Source organism: Dysidea avara, chromosome 1, assembly GCF_963678975.1.
Source record: "Dysidea avara chromosome 1, odDysAvar1.4, whole genome shotgun sequence".
Taxonomy (NCBI): Eukaryota; Metazoa; Porifera; class Demospongiae; order Dictyoceratida; family Dysideidae; genus Dysidea; species Dysidea avara.
This window is the reverse complement of record NC_089272.1, coordinates 57,702,873-57,729,973: the sequence shown is the minus strand read 5'-3', so window position 1 is coordinate 57,729,973 and position 27,101 is coordinate 57,702,873. Positions and strand designations below refer to the sequence as shown.

The following is a 27,101-nucleotide window of genomic DNA, read 5'->3' as shown; positions in this document are numbered from 1 at the left end:
CGGACGGCGCTAGTTTAAACTGAAGGCTATTGATCTCATTGGCTACTTTCAAGCACGTGACTTTTAACACTTCGTTTCTCTAGTCAACCAACTGGAAATAGACTGTATTGAGAGTATTATACAGTAACACATTCAGTTGTTGAATTAGAATAATATTAATGATGGCTTCTGTCACAATGTTGTTCTTTAGAAGGTAAATAGCTAAGAGTTTTTCTTGCAAAAGCACAAATTTGAAAAATATCATGTGCATACATTGAAGTGCAATTATTAGAATTTTGCAGGAATAGCTACCGTGTTTTTTGTTTTTTCAGGTTCAGGAACATCATACAAAACTTCTCGATAATTTCTTCTCCACCAGGAATAGACTTTAAGACGTTCTCCACCTTCTCTAGCGTTCAATTATTCACGTTCTTACATGCCAGGGATCATGTTTATGTTTTGATTTTCACAAGAAACCTGAAAAACACAGTAACACATGTTGTTATGGAATGTTCCATGTGTAGTGTAGTGGAATGTAGTATGGTAGTACTGTATATCAGGAGCTGGGCTTTTCCAGCCAAACTTATCACCCTAAAACCAACCTCAATTTCCCTTCATGACAGTTTGACAGCATTGGCTAGGCAGAGCCAAGCCCAAAATGTCTTCAGACCAACCCCAACCCTACTGAAAAGTTTCTATGGATTTTTAAAAATTTTCTATTAAACAGAATGTTATGTTATACTGACTCACTGACTGACTGACTGACTGTTATACTGACTGCCCCATGCCTCTTGTACTATTCTTTGTTGGTGATGCTGTGTAAGTAGCTGAAAACAGCGTAATGACTACCTCCCCTCCCCTTCCATTACATAATTGATTGGTGGGTTGTGTGTGTTGTGACTGAATATGGCACATTCTATATGCAGTATGTGTTGGTTCATTTGTCATAAGTATGGTATAAACAAGTAAACAAACAAGTATATTTTAAGTTGGATTAGGGATCAAAGAAACATAGTACTGAAACAAGGGAATAGCTGAAATGAATGGTGAAACTAGGAAGGTTGCCTATACCAACAGATATACTAGTGGATATTAAATCCCTAAACTTCAGTCTATAACCACTTGACTGAAGTTTAGGGATTTAATGTCCACTAGCATATCTGCAGGTATAGGCTACCATCCATATTTCACCACTTTCTAGCTAGCTATTTCCTTGTTTCAGTACTTTTTAAACCAAACCAGGCATGTGGGGGCACGCGCCTGGTTTACTGAAATTGTTTTCGTAAAAGTGTGTGTGTGTGTGTGTGTGTGTGTGTGTGTGTGTGTGTGTGTGTGTGTGTGTGTGTGTGTGTGTGTGTGTGTGTGTGTGTGTGTGTGTGTGTGTGTGTGTGTGTGTGTGTGTGTGTGTGTGTGTGTGTGTGTGTGTGTGTGTGTGTGTGTGTGTGTGTGTGTGTGTGTGTGTGTGTGTGTGTGTGTACCTATGTTTTTCTGTACGCACCCACGTGAGCAAAATCATTAAATGGAAAAGTAGCTTTTATGTAAGAAGTAAAAGTTAAATGAAGTCTGTATTAAACTTCCTCACAGGTAAACTTTGCTTTGAGGTGGTTTCTTTTCGGCAGTCTGAAATACGGGTGTGGCGACTCTCCTCCGACTTTGTGAATTACCGGTTTTACAGGCGTTTAATAACTGAAAAACAACTGTGCAGGCCTCGTAGACTACCAGGAATAGCCTATCTCTTCGAGTTAGAAAGGGGGTGTATCCCCTATGTACGCGAACGAAAATGAATAGCAGCTTTGAAGCTTTGTCAAGATAATTTGTAGAAAACAACACGATAGTCAAACTATAAAACAGTTTAGAAGATACTTCTGTGCGTAATGTGTTGAAAAAAGCGGTTTGTTTAACAAGTGCTTCTGTAGCAGTGTATAGCAATGTAATTGAAGAATTACAAAAATTTCGTGAATTACAAAATGCAAGAATTACAATAAATTAATTATGTATTATTGCACAACCAAAAACCTATGTAATACATATAGTTGGTTAATAACTTCACTTCACATGAGTTAGCTAGCTGCATGGCGCCTGGTTTTCAGAAGTAGCACAACATCAACTTGTTTCTTTGATCCCTAATCCAGCTTAAAATTCCTGATTTTTCCTTCTGCTTGTGTTATTATGATTCTAATATCTCACATTTTTAAGAGTACGTGAGGACAGACTGACTGGTACTTATGATTCATGTGTATGTAAAGTGGATCAAACTGGAAGTCACTTACATTTCTAGAGTCACGGTCCAAATGATCATACCTACTGTACAGTTGCCTATATGTACATGTGTAAATGTTCTTATGAACTTTACATACTGTGGTTGTTCCATACAGGACTCCAGGGACTGGTATTTATGATAACCTACAGCAGTACAATCTCTCCAGTGCTACTGACATATTTGATATCACCTTCTTCCCCCACAATCCCTTCACACTGTCCAAGGAGCTGCACCCAGGAAAGTACCAACCTAATCCAGTCCACTGGTTTATCAGACTACTACAGGAGAAAGGAGTCCTGCTGAGGAACTACACACAAAATATTGATGGACTAGAAAGATGTTATGTATATGTAAGAAAAGATAATGTTTGTACTGTATACAGCCTCTACTGTAAATTTAAAAATTTTTCAAGTGATATAATTTTTGCAGTTGCTTGGTTTTCCATGAAATTTTCATCCTTGAAAATTAACATTAGCTTAATACTTTCTTAGGTAACCTCCATAAAATGAATGATCCTTCAAAATATAACTGCAAAAATCCTGAAATTTGTCGATCTGTTAAAATTACATGTGTTTTGAAAAATTGTACATATGTGACCGTCTCAGCAATGTAGTGAATAAGATTATGTAGTTGTGTTTGCTACTGTACATGTCCTTAAAATAGATTGTACAGTCATTCACTGGTGACTGAAGTTGTCTGAAAAACGTGTTCATATTTATTTTCTGCTCTCATTTAAGATGTAAGTAAAATTATTATTTATGTTAAAAACGACCAGTACCTGAGAACTGTAGTTTGTTAGAGACTTCCGTAGCCACAAGCTCTATTATGTATGAGGTGAGTATTATGTATGAAATACAAAAAAGTTTGTGTGAAGGCTTTGAGAATGTCTTTCCCAATGAAATTTATAGGCCTTAGAAATATAACACACAAATTAGGTATAAAACAGATGAGAGGATACTTCAGTGTATTATTCGTGTTGTATGTACCTTTGTAGACTTTTATGTAAATCATAATGATCTATCCAAGTCATTAATTGATAAACACATTCTGAGGTACATACATATAATCAGGTGTGCATACAATTTAGACTCTATTTAGGCTATTTTGGGTGGGTAATAAATCTCATATACTCCACCTTGTTTTCTAATATAGTCCACTCCTTCAGGCACAATATAACATATGCTCAAAATCTAGGTTCATCCAATCGCTATGCATTGTTCACGTGCAGTGATTTACGGGCGCGATTATTTTGTCACATGAGGACATGTAGTTACCATGGCACTAGTATTATCGTAAGAAAACCAGCCGCTTTTGCCGAGCCTACAGCAGAAACAGCCGTGGATGAGGTAAGTAATCTGAGTGTAATGTGAAATAGAGTCTAAGCAGTTATACGGGCACAATGTGGAGTCCATGAAATTTATACCCTCAGGCCCTTAGTAGCGCCCTCGCTTTGCTCGTGCACTACAGCCTGGGCCTTCGGGTTTATAAATTTCATAGACTCCAAATTGTACCCGTATAACTATTATAAAAATGATAAACCTGTTTAAGAACTCTGGTATGTACATGTGTACACCTGTTATTGTGTATAGTATTTCTCAGTAACTTATAAACATCATTATGGCAGGAAATAACAGTCCCTTGTATGTATTGTGGTTTATGATGTCACAATATCCCTTGTCAGTGACATCATATGTAGTAGATAAGGCACTGCCCCTGAGTATAATATGAAAACTATAGCACATAAAAGAGTGAGTGAGAGCAAAGCCGAGAGCTATATTTTGTTTCGAGACCACTTCTTTAGTAGATTTTTCATATAGCATGAGCAAGACAGTGCTTTAAAGAACTTTCAAATTCGAGCTGGAGTTACTGTATGTAAACAAAAACATGTGCAAAACTATTTGAGACTTACCAAGTGAAACAATGGACTTTACTGTGAATAATACTGTGACATACGTACATGTACCTTGAATACCCTTTAAAGTGCTTTTTTACTTGTGCTTTCTTTCCAGTTGATCATCCTTGTTGTCCATGACTAATCATCTTCTGCCCACACATTGCCACTATACTTGGCTTTGCTTTCTAAAAACGAAACTCATTTTACATAAAAATGTGCATTTTGACAACACAATACTGACTTGTGTATGGGCCACCTATTTCTTTATGGTTAGCATTAAAAAAAAAGTTTAGATCTACAATATCACAAAACTTTTACTAACCCTTCATTATTTCTTTGATCCATTGTGACAAGTAGTGTCATTGTATCGTCTTAGAAAATGACTGAAAATTCTTTCCAATTTGTCTTATATCATGCTCAATCATTGTACGATGTTCGAATCAAGCTTAAGAAAATGGCCGTTAACTGTGGTTTAAACTGTTTACTCTTAGGATATTCCATTTATGAGATAATTACATGCTTTTGAATACATCTGTTGTGAGAGCCGCGATAGTGGCATTCAGAGTACTTTTTTATTAATTTTGCAGTCAAAAAGTTAAAACATATAGTTAATATCTACTGGACCCCACCAGTACTGCAAGATGAAATGCTGTACTTTTTGGGTGGCTAGTTGTACTGCTATGTTCTCTCTGTCTCACTGTACCAGTATATGTAAATGTAAGTTCTAAGGGCCAGGCTTAAATACATAATGTAAATGAAGTCCTTGACAATTACATTAAGGCCAGTAGACAGTCACTGTGGTTGGGACCAGGAGGTCACTATGAGCATGGCAATCAGTATATGTACATGAATATCCCCAGGCTACGTTTGCTGTACGTATTTCTTACAATGCTTATGGTCATACATGTATGTGGTGTGTGTATGTGAGTGTGTGTGCATTTGTGAAAGCCTTGTCAATGTTCAGTGTTACTACTGTTAGACCAATTTCAACCTTCATACATACATAGCACAAAATCATTATAATCATGATGACTTGTACATGTTATATCTAACACTTAATGTGGCTCATCCTGTTGTTGACCCTATCAAGTTATTGTTTATCATCAGACCAGCTGATTGTCTGGGGTCATGTTGTGTAGGTGTTTATTGCCTGTAGGGGGTAATGCTGGTATCAGCAAGTTTGAATGTGTATTCTATGGCTTGGTTGTTAATTTTGGGTATGTAATGGACCACACAACTGGAAAGTGTAGGAACTGGTTTACGTACATCATATATGTAAATATGGTATTGTAACTTTGTACAATGCGTTCAAACGCAACGTTGTCTCATACCAAGCGATTAAAAAACTTGCTAATTTAAAAGTTATGGCACTCACGAGTATTCGTTTGGGATGATAACTCATGATTGAAATGTATGCCATGCTCTTTAATTAGCAAGTTTTTTATTTGCTCGCACTTCTCACGAGATGACGTTGCATTTGAGCAGTACCGTAGAAAGATGGAGAGAATTTGTCAGATCTTATCAACTACTTTAGGCTTTGTTTAAATTACAAGTATAAGGAAAAAATAGGAATTTTAGGGATAATAGAAATAAAGTTGGGAAACAAAGGAGGTCACCCACACCTGCTGATATAGTAGTAGACGTTAATCCTTACTTCAGTCTATGCCCATGACTCATTAAATTAGTGATTAAATGTTCACTAATAAATCTGCAGCCTCCCTTGTTCCCATACTTTGTTTTCTATGATCCCTAATCGAATTTTATTTTTCTTATACTGTTTTGTTTACTTTATTATTATGATTGGTGAACCCATGCACACCACATCAAAAGATGGGATGGTGCCAGAGTAAATTTTTTTTTGTCTGAGTGTACACTGTATCTATCAAATACTGACTCAAAAGTGAAGTGACCATTACATTTCACTTGTTTGTGTACACAGCAAAGAACAGTAGGAGAAGTACCTTTGCAATTAATCCAGTGACCGTGAAAAAGCGGATGATTCACATGCCCCAACTGTCATTTACTGATTTGAAAGTGAAGTAGCCATTAAGCCTCACTTTCAGCTATGTTCAGCTTGTTTCACGACATTACAAATGAAGATCAGTACATGTAGGAGAAGCGCCTCTGCAATCAATCCGGTAACCATGGAAAATATGGACGATTCCCACTACAAACATAGGGAAGCCATGCATTGTGCTACCATGAATCGACACCTTGGATGGTCAGCAAAAAGAAATTAGACACAAAGATAGATAAAGATAAGTCCATCATACGTACTTTGTATGTACTGTCATATGTCTACAGGCACCTGTCAGACTTAAGCGACGTTGAATAGTGAAAAAATCAAGCCCATAGTCTTAGCCATTTTCGAGTTACGCTTGTCTGAAGGTATCAGGCAGGTAGGCAGTTAGTCAGTAACCAATACTGCCAAGGCACCAGGATGATATTGTGAAGCTGGTGTTTGGGTGATGGTTATGGCCAGTAAAACCCAAACCTCCATGATCCCTAATATACGAACAGTACTACGTACCGTACTGTATGATACATACTTCAGGCTTATCTTTGAACGTGTACATTATTATGTATGTGGACTAGTTTATTCACATTTTACAATGCTATAGTGCTAGCCTCTATGTGAATGATGTATGAGTGAGACTCACTGAGAGACTTACAACAATAGTATTTTTAAAAAATTGTTAATTTAAATATGTAGTAGGGATCTACGTATGCAATAAAAAGTTGTGAAACAAGAGATGAGTGATTGTGTTACAGCATAGCTCAGTGGGAAGTCCCTACTTTGGCATTGAACAATATAATAATAGCTAATGTACCAAAATAGGGACTTTCCCACTTAGCTATGCTGTAATACCATCATTCATCTCTTGTTTCACTACTTTTTATTGCATAAATCCCTACTTCATTTTTAAATATTTTTAAAAGGACGTACTAGTTTGTTTAGTGTTTTGTAGTGGCATAGCTATGTAGCTGTAATGTAACTTGTATTAGTCCACTTGTATTTTAAACATCTGTAGGCATGGGGAAGGTAGACACCATCATATCAAGGGATCACGTTCTAGATCCAAGCGTCCCTGTGTACCTCCAGCTGTCAACCTTGCTTTTGCTGAAGGATCACCTTTAGAACAATGATGTAGCTAATAGACTAATTTTATATTGTGCTCACTTCTTTTTCTTATAGAAATAGTTAAGTCTACCAGAACTTGTAACTGTTCTATCATACATCACTGTTGCATTAGAGTGACTGTTGTATTAGAGTATAATATCTTGAGTCAGCCAAGGGGTGTGCAGCTAGCTAGACCTGAGGTGATCTTGATTATTGTTGAGTAAGTAGTTAAGACTAAGAGGTGGGGTCTCCATACTCTTTCGCTATTATACACCTAAGGCTTTATTTGGTGCGTGTGGTCGCAAACCTATCGTGAGTCGGATTGGGGCATGGTCACAAATCTATTGCGAACCAGATCCCATTTGTAAAGTTGCAGATATCTAGCAAGTGTACCTCTTATAGTAGCACCGGGACTGAAGCGCTTCTGAAATCCAGCTCTGAAATAATGTTGTGGTGTGTAAATATGCTGCTGAAAGAAAGCGTTGATATGGAAATTAATGCCTTGATATGGTTTCGTTGGATGAAGAAGACAAGCAGCCTGATTGAAGATAAAAGAAAAGACAAGGCACAGAGGGCCTATACTCGTCCAAACCCGAAACGGCACATCCCACTGGTGAATTTGTCATTTTTGCATAAAATGGTGACCGTATGTTGCTTCTTTTGACCTCTAGCCTTGTGACTGGTCAGAGTGAGACTAAAATTCAAGTTTTAGCGGTTTTTTAAAATTCTATATCTGGCCACCTGTTAGTGTTTTGTTATATTTAATGCTGTTTTATGTATAACATGGACTAGTAATATTCTGTATAGATGATTTTTGTTGCATATAATGTCTCTAGGATGATTTTTGATGGCGGGATTTTGGGCGGCATGCGATATTTTTGAGGAGATTGCTACTTAAACGGTATTACCGTACTGTTTGATAAAGTAGAAAAGCGCCAACAAAGTTTCTGTACACACATAATGATGAGATATTCACAAAATGATAAACTTTTATTTCAAGCTCTTCTAGAAATACACTGTTTTACAGGCAACTTTACGAAACTTTCTCCACATACAACTAGTACATACATGTACTGTATTGCACATACTAGTGTACTGTTAATGGAGTGATGGCTTGTATATGACTCTACAGTGGCTGGAGTAAAGCCTGGTAAACTGGTGGAGGCTCATGGCACCTTCTCCACTGCTTCATGTATCAGTTGTAAGAGCAAGCAAGACCCAGTGGTGGTTAAGGTGAGTATCACATGATATCATTTATTGTGTTAACTACATGTATGTTATGTGTGTGATTGTAGAAGATGATATTTGATGATGAAATTCCTACATGTTCTAACTCTTATTGCAAGGTAATGACATCCGTGTAAATGAACATTTTAAATTGCAGTAGATAGCTGTGCTGTAGTATGTAGTCACCTGTATAGACTATAGGGCATAATGTCTCTTAATACGGTACAGCTTGAAAGCAACTTGATCTCCGTGGCACAACACCAAGTGAATTACTGACATAAGTGCGGATTTAGGAGCAAAAATTAAGCGTGCTTTATACAATACTCGCTACAGATATCCTGCAAGTAACCTGTAACATTCTGCACCTGAGGGGACAACATCACCCTGTAGAGAGTTCAGTTACAAACACATCACCCTATAAAATGTCAACTTCAAACAAATCACCCAGTAGAGAGATCAGCTGCAAACATGTTATCCTATAGGGAATAATTTGCATGTAATAAATATATCATGTATATTTACTGATAAATCAAACATAGTTAAAGTATTAAAAATCTACTTTAAAACTTTTTTTCTTCCTGCGGTAAAGAAAAAAAGATAAGTTAAAAAGGCCCCAAAGCTGGACTATGCCTAGCTTTAGGGGTATACAAACACAAAAAAGAAGTGATATCTACTTCAAAACAGCCAAGCTGTAAAAAAATAGTGTGGCCCCCAAAAAGGCTATAGTGAAATAAGATGTGAAATCCAAGGTGGCGGCCAAGAAATGGATGTTATGGTAGGTTAATGGGGAAAATTTTAATAACAACTCTTTGGTTTAGTATGGCGGGTTTTGTGTGGTACAAATTTCTATGAAGTTCGTAAGGTGAAGCTGATGTGCAAAATTTTCTGATGTAATTCTGATTATGCAGTGAGCAGCATTTACCTAAGCCTCTACAAAGAGATGCATAGAACTATGTAGTATTTTTGCAAAAATATGAACCTCCACATATAACGCAGCAGTTGTGTCATCATAGAAAAGAGATTAAGCACTGTCATTAACATGTACTAAATACTGTGCAGTATATATTTGCCATGTGGTTGTTTGATCAATCTACACATATGCACCGGAAAGTGTCTTTGTTATAACTTTTTGTGTGTTTAGCTTTTTCCAAATTGACATACATTTGGGGGATAATGTGTCATAAACCAGTGTAATTATCAAGGTTGGTTACCATGAGACATGTACAAAGTGTTGTATACACGTCAATTATTTAACACATGGAAGGTAATTTTACTATGTACTACAAATGGTGTACAATATTGTGCATGACTGGATCACATCACACTAACATGCTCTCCCAGTAAGATACATGACTGAGAAACCATAATACAGTCTTGGTGTGGCTGGCTGAGGCTCAGTAGTTTTAACTACTCCTTATTAATTTAGTTCTCACTGACTTCAAACATGGGCTTCACTAATACACTTACCATGTAGCCTGTTTGCAAATATACCTCCAAGTTTTCCAGGCAGTGAAAATAATTTTCCTTTTAACTTAAGCCTTATAAAAGTGGATAGGAAGCCAACTCCCTTTATAATAGGTTAAAGAAAATTAATGTTGTATCACATCTTTACAAAACTAACCAATAAGATTCGTATGAACAAATCTTACTACACAATAGAGTTTAATGGTCTCTGTAATACAATAACTAGTCACCAGTCACATACATATGGAGATGTGTAACTCAACACTGTGTGTGGGCATGTAGGCTAGTACAAAGCCAGACAATGTCTAATGTGTCTTTATCATGTACACTATTATGTACAGTACTGCCCAAATGCAATGTTGTCTCGTAAGAGTTTTAGCGATTAAAATACTTGCTAAAAGGGCGTTGCACCCGTTTCGCTCGCGAGTATTCATCTGGGTTGAATACTCGTGAGCAAAACGGGTACCATGCCCTTTACTTAGCAAGTTTTTAATAACTTGCAGTCTCACAAGATGTACCGTATATGTACTTCAATATATTCCTTTTTTTTGATCATCTTTTAATAATAATACACTTCTGTATTCAATTACACAGTCTGGGAAGAACAACGTTGTACTCAATTCCCCTGTCAGGGAAAAATGTGCTGCTGATTGGCTTGTAGTTGAATTTATAAATCAAATCAAATATGCACAATTGAAATTGATCCTACAAGGCATGATCTTACAGTATATTGGGGTAACATATTTAGTGTGTACACAATTGTTTCACTACTTGAGTAACTTTGTGACCTGAACTTCTATTAAAGTGTGTGCTGTACTTTATTTTAATCAAACCCTTCATGATTGATGTAGTTTCCAGTGTACTTTCAGGTATACTAAATCATGTTGTATAATCCTCACTGTATACTAAACCACTTGGTTACCATATGTCTTAGTAAATGTTATGAACTAACTATGTTTATGTAAATGAAAACCACATAGTAATTATAAATCAACAAAATACAGTAAACAAATGTTAAAAGGTAGTTGGCCACAGATAAAGCAGCCACAAATAAGTGTTACAATATATGAAACTATATGTACTGTAGTTTGTATAGTCCCCTTATTGAGGGATCATCTTCATAGCTGGTTTCTTCAAGGTTTATTGCAATTTCAGGATTGTGTAATAAACACACACTTCATTCATCTCCTGTGAACATCTTACTATAGACATATAATAGAAGTACTAGGAAATTACAGTCAACTCATAGGGAGATGAGGGCCGATAAGACTTAATGCTTGGTACAAAAGACTGAGATACCAGTATAGCTGGTTTTTGTTGCGAGAAATTTATTTCCCGTCAAGTACGAATTCACGGAAAATTAATCCCCTACAATAGAAACGTTGCCACTATTAAAATGCCGCCACTATTTTCCCGTTACCACACAAATTATATCACCACCTTGCTCTATAAACATACTATGATATTTTTCTTGGCAGGACGAGGTGTCCCACAGTTTTGCCTGAATCCTTTGTAACTGCCACTGCATATCGATCTACAACGTTGTGTAATTCCCTATCAGCTCCCCAAACACTGCAGTCCGTATTTTGCTATAAATGTGGTAGCCACGAATGCAAGAACTTTTGTGGGACACCAAAGTTATTTTCAATGAGTTTTCCAATGTCCTTTACACATCTCTAGTGGTGAGCGTCTAAAAAGATAATAAATATAGTAAATAACTGTGAGGTTTTATTTTTGTGACAACAGGATGTTCGAACAAAATTGTGACGTAATTTTTTACTCGCAGCATTTAAAGCTCGCAACAATAACCAGCTACGTATACAGTACATGTACTCTTATAGAACAGTAATAGCTCTAATAGAACAGTAATAGCTCTAATAGAACAGTAATAGCTCTAATAGAACAGTAATAGCTCTAATAGAACAGTCACATTATTTATACTAAACTAGAATGGAATTGATGTGTACAGCAAGTATGAATGTGTTGATCGATTTACAGAGTTGAGATTCAGATCATTGTGTTTGTCATGAATAGGGGGAATCCATTGCTGAGTAAGTGTTTCCTTGTTATCACCTTTCTTGACATGACGGCCAGGAAAAAGTGTCCATACTGCTGCAACAAAACAAAGACTTCCAACTCCTCTTGAGTAAGAGAATGTGATGATATTCAGGTTTGTATCACTGGACCCTTTCTTTACAAAGAACAAAGTGTTCAAGGATTTTTTTCAATTATTTTACTCATTATAATTAATGCTTCATCCATTATGTCAGGTTTTTGTAGATGCTGTCATCACATATAGTGTGATATAAACCATCATGTAGTAGTGACAATATTTTGTTACAAGAGAATCAGTTGTTATAGCTGAATGTAGATACATTCTGAATAGTTATGTGTGCACATGTACAGGTGTATATGAGTTTCTGCTATCCTTTTCCTTTTGACTATGGGTATGAGTGATGCACTGATACCAATACTAGTATCAGTATCAGCCTTATTTTGGTAGTATCTGTAAAGCTATTAATTCCCAATGTGAATTGGTGCTATATGTCGAGGAAGGCACTATTCGTCCGGTACCATACGTACGTTACAAAAATAACTTAGACAAAAAAGGTTGGCAAAATGAAAAGAAAATATGCAAAACTTTTCGGACTTGAACTTTGATCACTGGTGTGAAAAGCCAGTGTGGTACCAGCGGTGCTACTGTTGCTAGCTACCCAGCTCATTAAAAATGTGATTCAATAAGTAACCAGTAAAAAGTCCAGGTGAAGAAGAAACCAAAGGACCCTAATGCTAACCTTACGTTTACCTGATAAGCATAATGATGTCCTTAACTGTCTGTATGAAAGTAAGTTTTTGGTGAGTTCAAGGCGAGCTAGGGTTGTTTGATACTTGGAGTTGTTATGGGTGAGTGCCGGATGTCCAGGAACCCACTACGATATATCAAAAGATGATGGTAGGGAACAAGTTCCATTGAGTAAAGATGTTTTATTGTTGTCACTTGTTGTGCAGATTACTGTCTTGTGTTCACCCAATGACATTTTCTATTAGCCACAAGCTGTCATCCCTATTGGCCTGCAAGTTCCAGCTATTGAATTATTTTTCTTTTTCTGTGCATAAGTATCACATGATACACTATAGGTGATATCATTACTACAGTATGTACGTTTATGTAGTCAGTTCAAGGAATCTTGTGGTTACACATAGTCCTTGTACATATATAGATTCTTACCTACATAACTGACCCATATTAACAGACACCTGATACCATACACAGTACAAGGTACTATAGAAGGAGTTTTGTTGGTCTGGTACTTTGTGTTCTTTTACTAATGTAGTATATGAATAATATTAATGATGGCTTAACTGTCACAATGTTGTTGTTTAGAAGGTAAATAGTTAACGGTACACATAACACATGTTGTTATGGAATGTTCCATGTGTAGTGTTCTAGTGATGATGGGCCTAATATCTCACATTGTTAAGAGTGCATGAGGACAAACTGTCTGGTCCTTTTGATTCATGTGTAAATCGGATCAAACTTAAAGTCACTTGCATTTCTAGAGTTATGCTCCAAAATAAGTATATGTGACCCACTGAGCAAAAACCTGACTTGTTTGCATAATTTAGGTAAATGCCATTGAATACATTGGGTAAAAATGCATGCTACATAAATAATTTTACGCATGTTTTAATTGCTTCAGGAAGACTCCAATTGAAATATCTAGGATACCAATGGATTCACCTCTGCGTGGAGAGTAAGAATATTTTTGTTTCGTTTCTTTATGATGAAGCAAACATGAGTTATGTGCGTTTGATTATGTTGCGGCAAAATGTATCTGTTTCTAAGCATGAACAACCTTGTTTGGTGTATTTAGGCCAAAAACTATGAATGCCCCAGTTCATGATGGATAGAATGACACAAGTCCCAACTTTGTATCGCATTGCACTCGAGACATAATTATCAAGTGTCTGTAAAAATTTTCCCACATATGCACTGTACAAATCGATTGTTTTGCTATTCTTAATGTCTACCTCTATAACTCTGAAAGCACTTACCAGATAAGACTGAAACTTACAGCCCATTGGGTTTTTTCCTCTAGACAACAAAGAAGTCATAAAATGAAATTCGAGAAAAATGCATGGTTTTTGCTCAGCTGGTCACATATACCTACTGTACAGTTGTCCATAGGTACATGTGTAAATGTTCATATAGACTTTACATACTATAGTTGTTCCATACAGGACTCCAGGGACTGGTCTTTATGATAACCTACAGCAGTACAATCTCTCCAGTGTTACTGACATATTTGATATCACCTTCTTTCCCCACAATCCCAATCCATTCTTCACACTGGCCAAGGAGCTGTATCCAGGAAAGTACCAACCTAATCCAGTCCACTGGTTTATCAGACTACTACAGGAGAAAGGAGTCCTGCTGAGGAACTACACACAAAATATTGATGGACTAGAAAGATGTATGTATATGTAAGAAAAATATAGTGTGTGTTTACAGCCTCTATGTAGTTGTGTTTGCTATTGTACATGTCCTGTACAGACATGCACTGGTTTGCTGGAATTGATCTCTTAATAATATGTATGTATCTAAGTTAGTCTTTCGGAACTCATGTAATCAAAATATTTTATGCTAAAAGTAGCCAGTACCTGAGAACTGGTATGTACATGTGTACACCTGTTATTGTGTATAGTATTTCTCAGTAAGTTATAAACATCATGATGGCAGGAAATAACAGTCCCTTGTATGTATTGTGGTTTATGATGTCACTGTTTATTATTATCCCTTGTCAGTGACATCATGTGTATTAGTTAAAGCACTGCCTGAGTGCTATTTGAAATAAAAGAGTGGGTGAGAGACAAAGTAGTTACCACAAAGGTGTGGGGATGGCCTATAAAAACATCACCCAGAAACCAGCCTCACTTTTTCCAGACAAGGATGAAGCAGTATTGGTTAGGTAAAACGAAGCCCAAGCAAGTCAATCCAAAACACTTTCAACAAGTTGCTACAGAATAAAAAATAAATAAATTAGTAAACAGAATTTTCTACAACTTGGCAGTAGTACGTGATGGCTTCCCTTTGTAACTGAAATCATCCGTGTTTTGGTAGTGGCTACTTTGGTTGCGGAGGTGCTTTTCAAACAGTTCTTGATTTGTAATGCTGTGTAACAGGTTGAACATAGTTGACAAGGAAGCGTAATGGATACTTCACTTTTCAGACGATAATTGATAGCTGGGGCGCTTGGTGCCATTTCTTTCTTGTAATGCTGTATGCATGGGTTCACCAGTCATAATATTCTATTTTACAAAAACAAGTGCACTAAAATAAAATTTGGAATTTTCAACTAGAGTAGGGACCATAGCACGTCGATAAAAAGTACTGAAACAAGCTGGAGTAGTGCACAATATTAAATCACAGTAAAGCAATAAAAAGTGTTATATCCCTACTGTGCTAAAGATACCATAATGGAAATGCACAGTAGGGATATAACACTTCTTATTGTTTTACTGTGATTTAATATCATGCACTACTCCAACTTGTTTTAGTGTTTTTTATTGATGTATTATGGTCCCCACTTTATTTGAAAATTTCTAATTATTTTGTGTACTTGTAGCACAAGGAAATGCTATATTTAAGGCAGTGCTTTAACAACTTTAATAGAACTTTCAAGTTTGAAGTGGAGTTAAACAAATACATGTACAAAATTATTCAAGACTTACCAAGCAGAAACAAGTGACTTTTATCTTGGATAATGATCGGACGTATCTTGAAGACCCTCTGGAGTCTTTTTACTCATCTTCTGGGATGTTTTCTTTTCCAGTTATTTGTCCTTTTTGGTAATCTAGGGTCAGGGCACTGTGTGACTAATCTTCTGACCACACACAGTAACTACCTTGATATAGCACTGTGGTTGTGTAATTATAGCACTGTGGTTGTGTAATTATAGCATTGTGGTTGTGTAAACTGTTCTGTATGGCAATATTAAATCTAGCACTTTTTGCTTTGATCTTTCACTCCAAAGTTCTTTTAATGTGTATACGCACATGTAACTTCTAAGTGTGAAGTGTGTGTATATGTAGCACATATCAGCCAGGCTTAAATAAGTGAAGTCCTTGGGAATTACATGAAGGCCAGTAGAAGCGGTTGAGACCAGGAGGTCACTATGAGGTTGATTGGCAAGGCCATGCAACTCTTCAGCAACCCATTTGTTGTATTTCTACCAATGCACATATGAGCATGTGTGTGCATGCTTGTGTAGATGCATATACACACAGGAGGGTGTGTGAATGTGTACATTTATGAAGTCTTGACAATGTTCAGTGTTACTATGATTACATACAGTACAAAGCACAAAGTCATTAAAATCATGATGACTTTTTGACATGTTATGTCTGACACTTAATGTAGCTCATCCTGTTGTTGACCCTAACAAGTTGTTGTTTACTATCAGACCAGCTGATTATCTGGGGTCATGTTGTGTAGGTGTTTATTGCCTGTAGGGAGTGTTTGATGGGTAATGCAAGTTTGAATGTGTATTCTATGGCTTTGTTATTAATTTTGCTATGTTTAATGGACTACACAACTTGAAACTGTAGGGGGTTGCTGTATTTGGCAGATCACGGATCAACGGAAAATGTGATTAGCGTATCCCACTATAGTAGAGCAGCATAGTACCAAAAATGAGCATTTTATGCGATTGGTGATACAATTATGAAACTTTCCACACAGATCCTTATGACATATGTTTTTTGATATAGAGCCATCACAGATTTGACCTTTGGAGACCTTTACAGCCATTTTTCCATCGAAAATCAATCATTTTTGTCTTTATCTCCCTGAGGCATTATTTTAAACTATTAAAAACATGGTATCAAATTAAAGGTGATCTAAGAACTATATTGACTTTTGTTTGAAGTTAGTATCTCATTCTACTACGTACATAGTTATAATCATTTTTGGAAGTCATAAATTCTTTGCCCTTGGGGTGTAAATTACTAATGGGCAAGTAATCAAACAGTACAGTACTGTTTAAGTAAGGATTCCCCTGAAAATGACACATGCCACCTAAAGTACTGCCTTTAAAAATCATCCTAGAGACATCTTACGTCATGGAAATCACCTTTATGGAATAATATTAGTCCATCTAACATGAAATACAGCATTAAAAACAAGAAAACACTTACTGGTGACCGGATATAGAATTTTAAAAAAACCTCCAAACCTTGAAATTTTGTCTCACTGACTCACTGACCACAGTCGCAAGCCTAGATCCCAACCGAAGCAGCACACGGTCACTATTTTATGCCACAACAACAAACTCACTAGTGGGATGTGCCTTTTGGGGTTCCGATGAGTGTACGCCCTGTGTGTCTTGTCTTTCCTTTATCTTCATCAGGTTAGTTGTCTTCTTCAAGCATCAAAACCATATCGAGGTATTAATTTTCCATATGAACACTTGTCTGTAGACACCACAAAAATTTTTCTGAAAGCGCTTATGCTGCTGAAAGAGCGGGGCGCTTATAATTTCATGTGTTGCACGTGAAATGTATGGTGAAACATTAAGGCTGCTGAGTTGTCACTTCGAGTTTTGCCAACGCCTGGACTGCAATCGATGAAAAGATTTGTTACTTAATAGACGGACTGATACTCGACAGCTCGTTCCTGTGAACACACTTACTCAGCTGGATGGCGAGATCAACGAGTGATTGGATAGTACTCAAGTGGAGATTGTATTACTTCATCCTGTTAGTTGAGACTAAGCTCCAGACAACTGAAAGGGCCTGTTCATTGTAGCAACTTCCGGCCCAGTTGAATAGAACATGGACCATCGTACTGAGACAGGTCATAGATCTGAGCACCACTGCTACTATGATCAAAGGTAAGCTATACACGCTACTACGGGCCTATGTGCTTCCAATTTTGGTACAGTACGTACTTTAATAAGCTGTACAGGAACTTAATAGCTAGCTCATATGTAACTAGCTGTGCTACAACAAAAAACTAAACAAACTAGTATTAGTTAATTTAAAAATGAAGGAGGGATCTATACAATAAAAAGTAGCGAAACAAGAGATGAATGATGGTATTACAGCATAGCTTGATGGGAAAGTCCCTACTTTGGCACATTAGCTATAATTTTGCTCAATGCCAAAGTAGGGACTTTCCCACTAAGCTATGCAGTAATACCATCATTCATCTCTTGTTTCACTACTTTTTGTTGCATAGATCCATTCTTCATTTTTAAATTAACAATTTAAAAAAAATACTATTTCATAGAATTTCATGGCTAATATAAATGATGATAACTTTGGAATGCAATCACCTATAGACTTCAATAAAAGCTGAGTAGGTTGTTTTAGCAGCACCTTTAATTTAAAGCTGTGCAAAATGATGCCTCAGGGAGATGAAGACAAAAATGATGAATTTTGAATACGAAAATAGCTGTAAAGGTCAATAAAGGTTAAATGAGCAATGGCACTATATCAAAAAATTATGTCACAAGGAGTACAACTTATAAGGAAAGTTTCACAATTGTATCAAAAATTAAATTAAATTTTTTTATTTTCAATACTAAGACCATACCAAATTAATCATATGTTTCACGGATTGTTTGTCCTCTAATAGTGACCCGGCAGGTTGAAAAATAAATTAAAATGTAAATCATTTCACTGCAACTGACTGCTTTGTTAGAGTTTATGTAACTGCTCTGTTACATTATCTCGATCTTGACAGGTGCAGAAGCTCAGAAATAAAGTGATGGAGCTCCATATCCTTTCCCTTTGCTACTACACCTGTTATTGCTTGCACAATATTAAAGAGTCTACAACCATATTAGCAATCTTTTAAAGAGATCACGTAATTTACATTTATTTTTGGGTTTGCCAAAATATTGACTCGCCGCATCCGTGTCATGGCCTAAAGATGTAGTAGCTACACCTGTATACTACAGTGTGCGAAATAACGTCCGGACACCGGACAATTTCCGGACAATTACATCATTTGGCAGGGCATAGTTAACTTTGTCCGGAAAAAAATGTCCGACCATGGCAGAAAGGCAGGAAAAAGGAAGTAATAGATGTGTTACAAGGAAGACGGTGGAAAAATGGATTCGAGAGAATGATAAAATGTTAGACACCACCCTATGGCTGAAATTCGTCGTTGTTGGCTGGGGACCGCAAGCACGTGTCAAAGCTAAAGTGCAGTATCTGTGGTCAGTTCCAAGAGCAGTTAATATCAATGCGGAACTATAACTCTGCCTTTGTGGAAGGAACAACTAATACCCGTGCTTCATCATTCAAGGAGCACGCCAGCACGGAAATGCATAAGCGCGCAATGATTTTATATAAGAAGGAGCACTCATCTAATGTTTGTGACTACGCTCCAATAGCAAGGGCCTTACTTCTACCATCAATGGATGAATTGACCAGAGCTAGATTGAAGCGAAAGTTTGAAATAGCTTACCTGATAGCAAAGGAGAAGATGTCATTTAAAAAGATGAAGACTCTTTGTGACCTAGAGGAAAGACACGGCGTTGATATAGGAGGAAACTATCGTAATGACCATGCTTGTGCAATGTTCGTTGAATTCATTGGTGCAGACCTGAGACACCAGTTGAGGAAGGATATTAACAAGGCTAGATTTTTTAGTATCCAGGTAGACAGTAGCACAGACTGTGGAAATATTGATGAAGAATTGTTTATGGTATTGTTCTTTGATGGATTGTCAGAAGATGGAAAGGTAGTTGTAAGAGACAAGTTTTTTGCTGTACGACAACTCCGCCGTGGCACAGGTCAAGGCCTCTATGATTGTTTTAAACAAGCTATGGTTTATTTAGATATCCCACCTGCAGAATGGAAGCAGAAAATTATTGGCTTGGGGTGTGATGGTACTTCTGCAAATATAGGGAGTGGTGGACTGAAGGGCCACCTTGAAAGAGATATGCCATGGATTATAGTAAGCTGGTGTCTTGCACATAGATTAGAACTCTCCATCAAAGATGCGTTGAAGACCACATTCTTTGCAACAGTGGATGAGTTTCTGCTACAAATATATTATGTATACGAAAAGTCTCCCAAGAAATGTGCTGAATTGAAAGAAATAGTGGAGGAGCTTAAACAATGTTTTGAAGATTGTGAATTGCCACACAAAGGAGGAGCAAGGCCTTTACGAGCTTGTGGCACCAGATTTGTGGCTCACAAGGTGGCTGCTTTATCACGAGTCATTGACAGGTTTGGTGCTTACCTTAGCCATTTGAAGTCACTGTCAGAAGATCACGGTGTCAAATCAGTTGACAAACAGAAGTTGAAAGGTTACATTCTACGTTGGCGTAAATCCAAGGTCTTGCTTGGTTGTGCCTTCTTTCATGATCTGTTAAAGCCAGTGGGAATTGTTTGCAAAATTCTTCAAGAGAATGAGCTCTGTGTTGTTAGAACAGTTGAGGCCTTTGTAAAGACGAAGAGGTCACTGGATGAAATGAAATTGAAGTCTGTTGAAAATCTTCCTACAGTTAAGAAAGTCCTCACTCGAATTCAGTCAACAGATATGGCAAGTATTGTGACTTATCAAGGTGTTAACTTGCATTACCACACTCAGGCCTAGCATTCTTGAAGTCAAACTATCAAAGCTGGTTGGAAGCAGTTGACTCTTGTCTTGTTAGTCGATTGAAGGTGCAGGAGGAGCAGTTGCTTATTTTAACTCAAGCAGTAACGCTTTTGGCTACCCATGGGTGGGAGCGTGCCAGCACTCCTTCATTTGGTCATGCTTCAGTGTGTGACTGGTTTTCTATTCCTCTTGAGAAAGCTGGCATTGACATATCTTTGGTCCAAGAGGAATGGGACGACATGGTGGAATATGGCAAACAATACTTCAATTTAGTACAAGATGACTACAAGGTGGTGTGGTGGAAGGTTTTCAATTGTGTAGATGCCAAACGATGGAGCAATGTTTTAGGAGTAGTGGAATTGTTGTTCTGTCTACCTTTGTCCAATGGACACCTTGAAAGGGTGTTTTCACAGCTTAAGTTCATAAAGAATGACCGTCGTATTAATCTTACTGAGAACAGGCTTGATCAGCTGCTTCGGATTGATTGTTGTGGTCCACCAATTGATCAGTGGGATCCTTCAAATGCCATTTCAGAATGGTATAAGGACAGAACAAGGAGAGTTACTACTTCTACCAGAGGAACAACATCAAGCAAGGCTGGGAGAGAATCAGATGAAAACGATGATGATAATGAAGAGTTTTCTTTAGCTGCATGGAAATCTTGGCTTCAGATAAGCAGCAGTGAAGAGTCTGGATCTGAATTAGGTGATGATTGTGAAACAGAGGACCATGCATGATGTTGTTATACCGTGTTTGCTGTTATAGCTTATCTGTAACTCATGTGTAATCAGCGTATCACTTAGACTAACTCACCAATAGTGTCACTATGTCAATTTAAATTAACTCCATTTTCTCCAGTTAACTGTAACATTGTCACTGTAAGTTGTTTACATTGTTCATTGTTATAATACTGTAATAATACATAAAATAAAATACAATACACTAATAGATACATACATTAATAAATGCACTTATACATTTTAATTTAAATGTCCAGGCAAATTCCTTGGTGTCTGCTCAATTCTCATATTGGCCTGTCACTTTGTCAGTACATGTCTGAAAAGTTATTTCGCACACTGATACTATTTGATTTACATTATACAAAGTATACAAATATCAGATTGGTATAATTGGTATTGGCTACAGATTAAATTGGATATCGGTACTATTGAAAAATCCTTATCAGTACATCTCTACATATGAGTGAGAGTCACTGTGAGACTAATACAGTTAAAAAGCACCAACAAAGTTTCTGTACTTACCTTATGATGAGATAGGTGAGCCTATTCACAAAATGATTATCTTTTATTGAGATACACTGGGCCACTGTGTTTTACAGGCAACTGTATGGAAATTTGTCTACGTAAAATTATGTAGTCTAGTATGTGTACTGTATTGTACACGTCAGTGTACTGAAGTGATGGCTTGTACATTTATGACTCTACAGTGGCTGGAGTAAAGCCTGGTAAACTGGTGGAGGCTCATGGCACCTTCTCCACTGCTTCATGTATCAGTTGTAAGAGCAAGCAGGACCCAGAGGTGGTTAAGGTGAGCATCACATGATATCATTTATTGTGTTAACTACATGTACGTATGTGTGTGATTGTAGAAGATGATATTTGATGATGAAATTCCTACATGTTCTAACTCTTATTGCAAGGTAATGACATTTGTGATAATTGTTTGTATGAAACTGTTAATTTTAACCATTAAACCCACAGAGAGCTTTTAGGAATGCGTGTTTACACAATATGGGCACGAATGACAACACTAGGTGAGGTAACTTAATTCTTACAGCCTACAAATACACATAGATTAAAAGTGTGTTCACTGGGCTACTTGGAGAAGGTTAAATGAACACTGTAACTACAGTGGCTTACTATGAAGCTATGAACAACAACAAGTTATGTCTCCATGTTTCTAAATTCTTGCCACATGTTTAATTTCGATTGTGGGTTTACTCATGTGAATAATACATGCCTGATAGAAAATTTCACAACAAATTGAATGGAAGTTGTTGCGGGGTGATAGGAGTAACTACCATCGAGTTATTGACCATTTTATAAAGGTATATTATAAAGTGTTTGTGTGTTTCTATACCGAAAAGTTATTTTCACAGCTACTTTTGGCCTCACCATTTAGTGTTAGGATAAAACCCTAGGTATCATTTTAATCCTTGTTACATCACAAGTAGAATGACGTAATTTGTGTAGCCATAGGATGGACGCTTTGAAAGTTACAGTGCTATGAGTAAGGCATGCATGTTTATTAAGCCTAAATCCAGTTTTCTGGATTTTGTGGGTTTAAGGGTTAAAGCAGTAGAGATTTTACCACCTACATGTCTCTCTATTAATTAGGAGGATATGGATACTATATTATTTGAAAGAAAAATAATCAATTAAAGTGGTGTGGCAGCAATTTCTAAAAAAAAAATGTTGACTCAAAAATTTGTGAATATCCCATATAAAAGTATTGGTAGTAAATGCTGCTCAGACTATAACTCACCACTAATGCTATGTTCACCATGGGTACAATATAAGAAAGCAGTGTCTATGATTGCCTGCCATTTAGAAAGTCTTTTATTTATCATAAGTCTTCACCGGGGTGATGGGGTGGGCACCAGGTAAGGTTCAAAATGGATGAGGACATAATAGCAAGCTACTTTGGGAGCTCTAAATGCACTTCAGTGGCACAAAATGCATTTAAGGCCAGTCTACACTGTTTCGGTTCCTTCCCAAGATTTCTATAGCTCTGATATGCCAACAAGTTTGGTTCATAAAGGTGGACCTGGCCAGTTAAGATAATTTATTATCAGTCAGATGGGGTAGCCAGTGTTATTTGCTTATGTGTTGAAATAATTGGTTTTCCAAAATAAGATCATGTATTCCTGTGCTGGTAACACATTCATTCATACACATATATTTCAATTCACAGGGTTTAGTTAAACCAGATATTGTGTTCTTTGGTGAAGACCTACCATCAAGATTCCACACTCTACAAAGAAAGGACTTTAGTTTGTGTGATCTGTTGATTGTGATGGGTACTTCTCTGGAAGTGAGTGTTACTGTGTTGTTGTGTTTAGTGTTTATGTAGTAGACTAGTAGTCCTTAATTATCCAAACTCTTGAACAGGGGAACTTAGAAACCTTATAACCTCACAGTTTACTTTGAGGTTGACTTGTGTCAACCACTAAATACCACATGTCTGGCCTGTCCCACATCATTACACTACTATCCTGAAAATATTAATATACTAATCACTACCTTGTGATATCGATACTGTTATTGTTGTTACTGTATTGATATATCATGGCAACACTATTTCTAACTTGACCTTACAAACAAGACTGTTTAAAGCAACAGATAAGGGTGGATCTTTGTCATTAGGGTAAATGGAGACTATAGCACTATATTTTGAGAAAAGTTAATAACTAAGCGTGCTTACCACCAGCCACAGTGAAGCAGCTTACTCCACAGACAATATGGGTATATAGAGTGCTTAACATTTTAATTAATCAGTCAATTCGCACCGGTGGGTTTTGAGATGCTAATATAGATCCCATGATTTAGACGTCCAAAATAACCTAAAACATTGTGGCTATTACGTGGTGTTAGCTTGGAGCAATGGTGTTCTGTGAATATGCGTGTTTTGTATTCTTCTGAAGACCTCTATATGGCAGGGGCTTATTTAACTCGTGACAGAAATGAGCTATGAAGACCAATTTGCCAGGATCTGCTCACTACAAATGACAATTCCAACAAGTTATATTGCTTTCTCTGTACTCCTTCATGTGGACAAAGGAAGAAAGTCATTCCAGTTTCGTGGCATCTAAATATGCGGCTTAAAAGAAAGTGACAATGCAGAGAATTAATGCATTGGTAGGAAGACCACCATTAACTGATGATAAAAGGAATGGAATAGAGCAGACATTTGTTGGAACCACGTATTCCACCAGTGAGTTTGTTATTGTGGTGAAAAATGGTGGGTGTGCACTGCTCTAGCTTTGCGGCTGTGGTCAGTGAGGCAAGCAAACCAAAATACAATTTAAAAAAAATATTCCATATCCGGGAACCTGCGTATTCTTGTTTTAAATGTAGCGTGTTAAAAATCACCCTAGAGACATTTCACGCGACGAAAATCACCTTTATGGAATAGTAATAGTTCATATAATATATAAAACAGCATTAAATATAACAAAACACTTACTGCACTATTAAGTACACAAAAAATGCCATGCCCAGTAGTGCATGTAAAGTTCCAAACAATGACATAACAGCTTTCCATGTATTATCAGTGTATCATGTCCCATGTATATACAGGTGGAGCCATTTGCCAGTCTAGTGTCCTTAGTGAGAACTGGTGTACCACGATTACTACTAACAGAGATCTGGTAGGACCATTCAAGTCAAGACGAAGAAAACAGGAAGACTTTGCACTCACGGATGACTTGGTCACTTCTGTTAAGGGAATAGCTCAATCTGCTGGTTGGCTAGAAGAACTAGAGAGAATGAGTGATAGTGACTCTGAACCTTCAGCTGGTCCTTCTGATAGTTCTCATCAGTCAAGTAACAAAACTGGTCATCGTACACATCAGTTGTCATCTACACGAGACACTGCTTCATCATCTAAACCAACTGAACAATTATGAGTTTACCTCTTAAGCAACCTCATCTCAAACTGACCAGGTTGAAAGACTCTCCTGAACTCCAATACTCTCTGAGAAAACTCTACTCCAGTAAAAGAACTGATAGAAGTGATGAGAAACAGGAAGGCCAGAATAGATCAAGTGGTGTTAGAGCTTTGTTCACCAAACAATTAGACTACAGTAGTGATAGTAGTGAAGGAACAATGACTACCAGAGAGGATGTTGTCTTGTGTGCTAGTATCTCCAACATGAGTATCACCTGATCATAGAGGAAGACTAGAAGATGTTGATATTTGATTTGTTCTTACTTGAAATGTCAGTTTAGTGAATTATACTGTTTGGGTTTGGTTACTAATTAAATTAATTTCAAATAAATAATTTTATTGAAACCTTGGAATACAGTTGTCTGATCATGTTGTACCAGCCTTCTTCATAAGCCATTAAAATGTGGAGTAATGCAGCTACTTGGAAGGATATGATTAATGTTTGTGTGTCTGGATTGCACAATAGATGTCAAACCACTTGTACAGGGCTCCCGGTAATTTTTATGAGTACTCCAGTACAACACAGATTTGCTGCCAAAACATAAAAATGTACTGGTACCCAGTTTTAAGCTTTCAGTACTCAAGATGCTATAGTCATACCAAATAATGTAACCATGTCATAAATAATGTAACACTGTTTCTAGCCAAGTACAACAGTCTTTCAGCTATTAAATAAAACTTCATGCATCCCTCAAGTCAAAGGTAACACTGGATAACATTTATTTTGCACATTTCATAGCTGACAAGTACAAGTAGGGTGGTGTTCAAACCTCACTGTTTTGACTTGTGGCCACAAACCATACACAAACAACTTAATTAAATATTACTGCCTTTGTAAGGCTGCTCACCAGCAGTAGTATTATTTCAAGCCCTGTAGTACTACATGTACATGTTAAAATGTGTAATGTATGTATCAGATTAACTAATGGTCAACGGCTTCTTTTAGTGATATCAATATCGGATATCGGTAAATGTCAAAAACCCATTTTGGTTCACCGGCCTTTAATAGGAAACTACATAATATGCCAAAAATCCTAAACTATGTCACCAGACACTATATGTGCCTTAGTCTATAATACATGATGTATATATATGTGTGTGTGTGTGTATTAGTCCTTACACATGTATGTGATGTAGTTGTTAGTCCATCAGGAGAACTTGGCAAAGCCAAAAGTTGATATCTTAACACTAAAAAGTCACATGTAAAATTAATTATAATTTTGTTATACTTTAGTAGGGGAACTCCCTGATGCAAATTATCATTGCCAATCCAGCCACAACAGTAGATTAAGTCACAACACTGTGTGATCACATGATCACTGATACAGAGATTTGTAATTGAGTCTTCCAACATTGTCAATTTACACATGTTTTTTACTTTCATGAAATACATTCTGATTGGGTGGATTATATAGCAAAAAGCTAGGGCCATTGTATATACATCGAATTACCATCTGACAATTCATAATTTTCATGCTACCTTAGCCACATGAACATCACTACGGTACAGTATTGCATTGGGATTTAAACAACAAAGCAAATATTTCAACTTTATCACTTACTTGATCCTTTGAAACAAAGTTATGGCTTTTCAAGTTTCATAGAACTGTGTGTGTGGAAGACCGTTTTTACAGATCTGAACACACTTGTATGGCTACTGTTAATTTACGCTTTCTGGTCACTTCTTAGTTGAGTGGCCACATAATAACAACAATACTACACCATAATTATAGCATCTTCATGTAGCTACATCACAACTTAACTTGTTGTACCAAAACCATCAAACCAGTAAAATAATTACAGTTATGCCAGCATTATATTTGTCCCACACTAATATGTACCAATCAACCTC

At 36.9% G+C, this 27,101-nt stretch overlaps 1 long non-coding RNA gene and 1 pseudogene across 1 annotated transcript in view; both read left to right on the top strand.

The window, feature by feature from the left end:
• Positions 1-27,101, top strand: part of LOC136237745 (uncharacterized) — a 43,222-nt gene that overhangs the window by 1,932 nt on the left and 14,189 nt on the right. The window lies entirely within an intron of this gene.
• LOC136242087 (NAD-dependent protein deacetylase Sirt2-like) lies at positions 162-25,671 on the top strand (annotated as a pseudogene).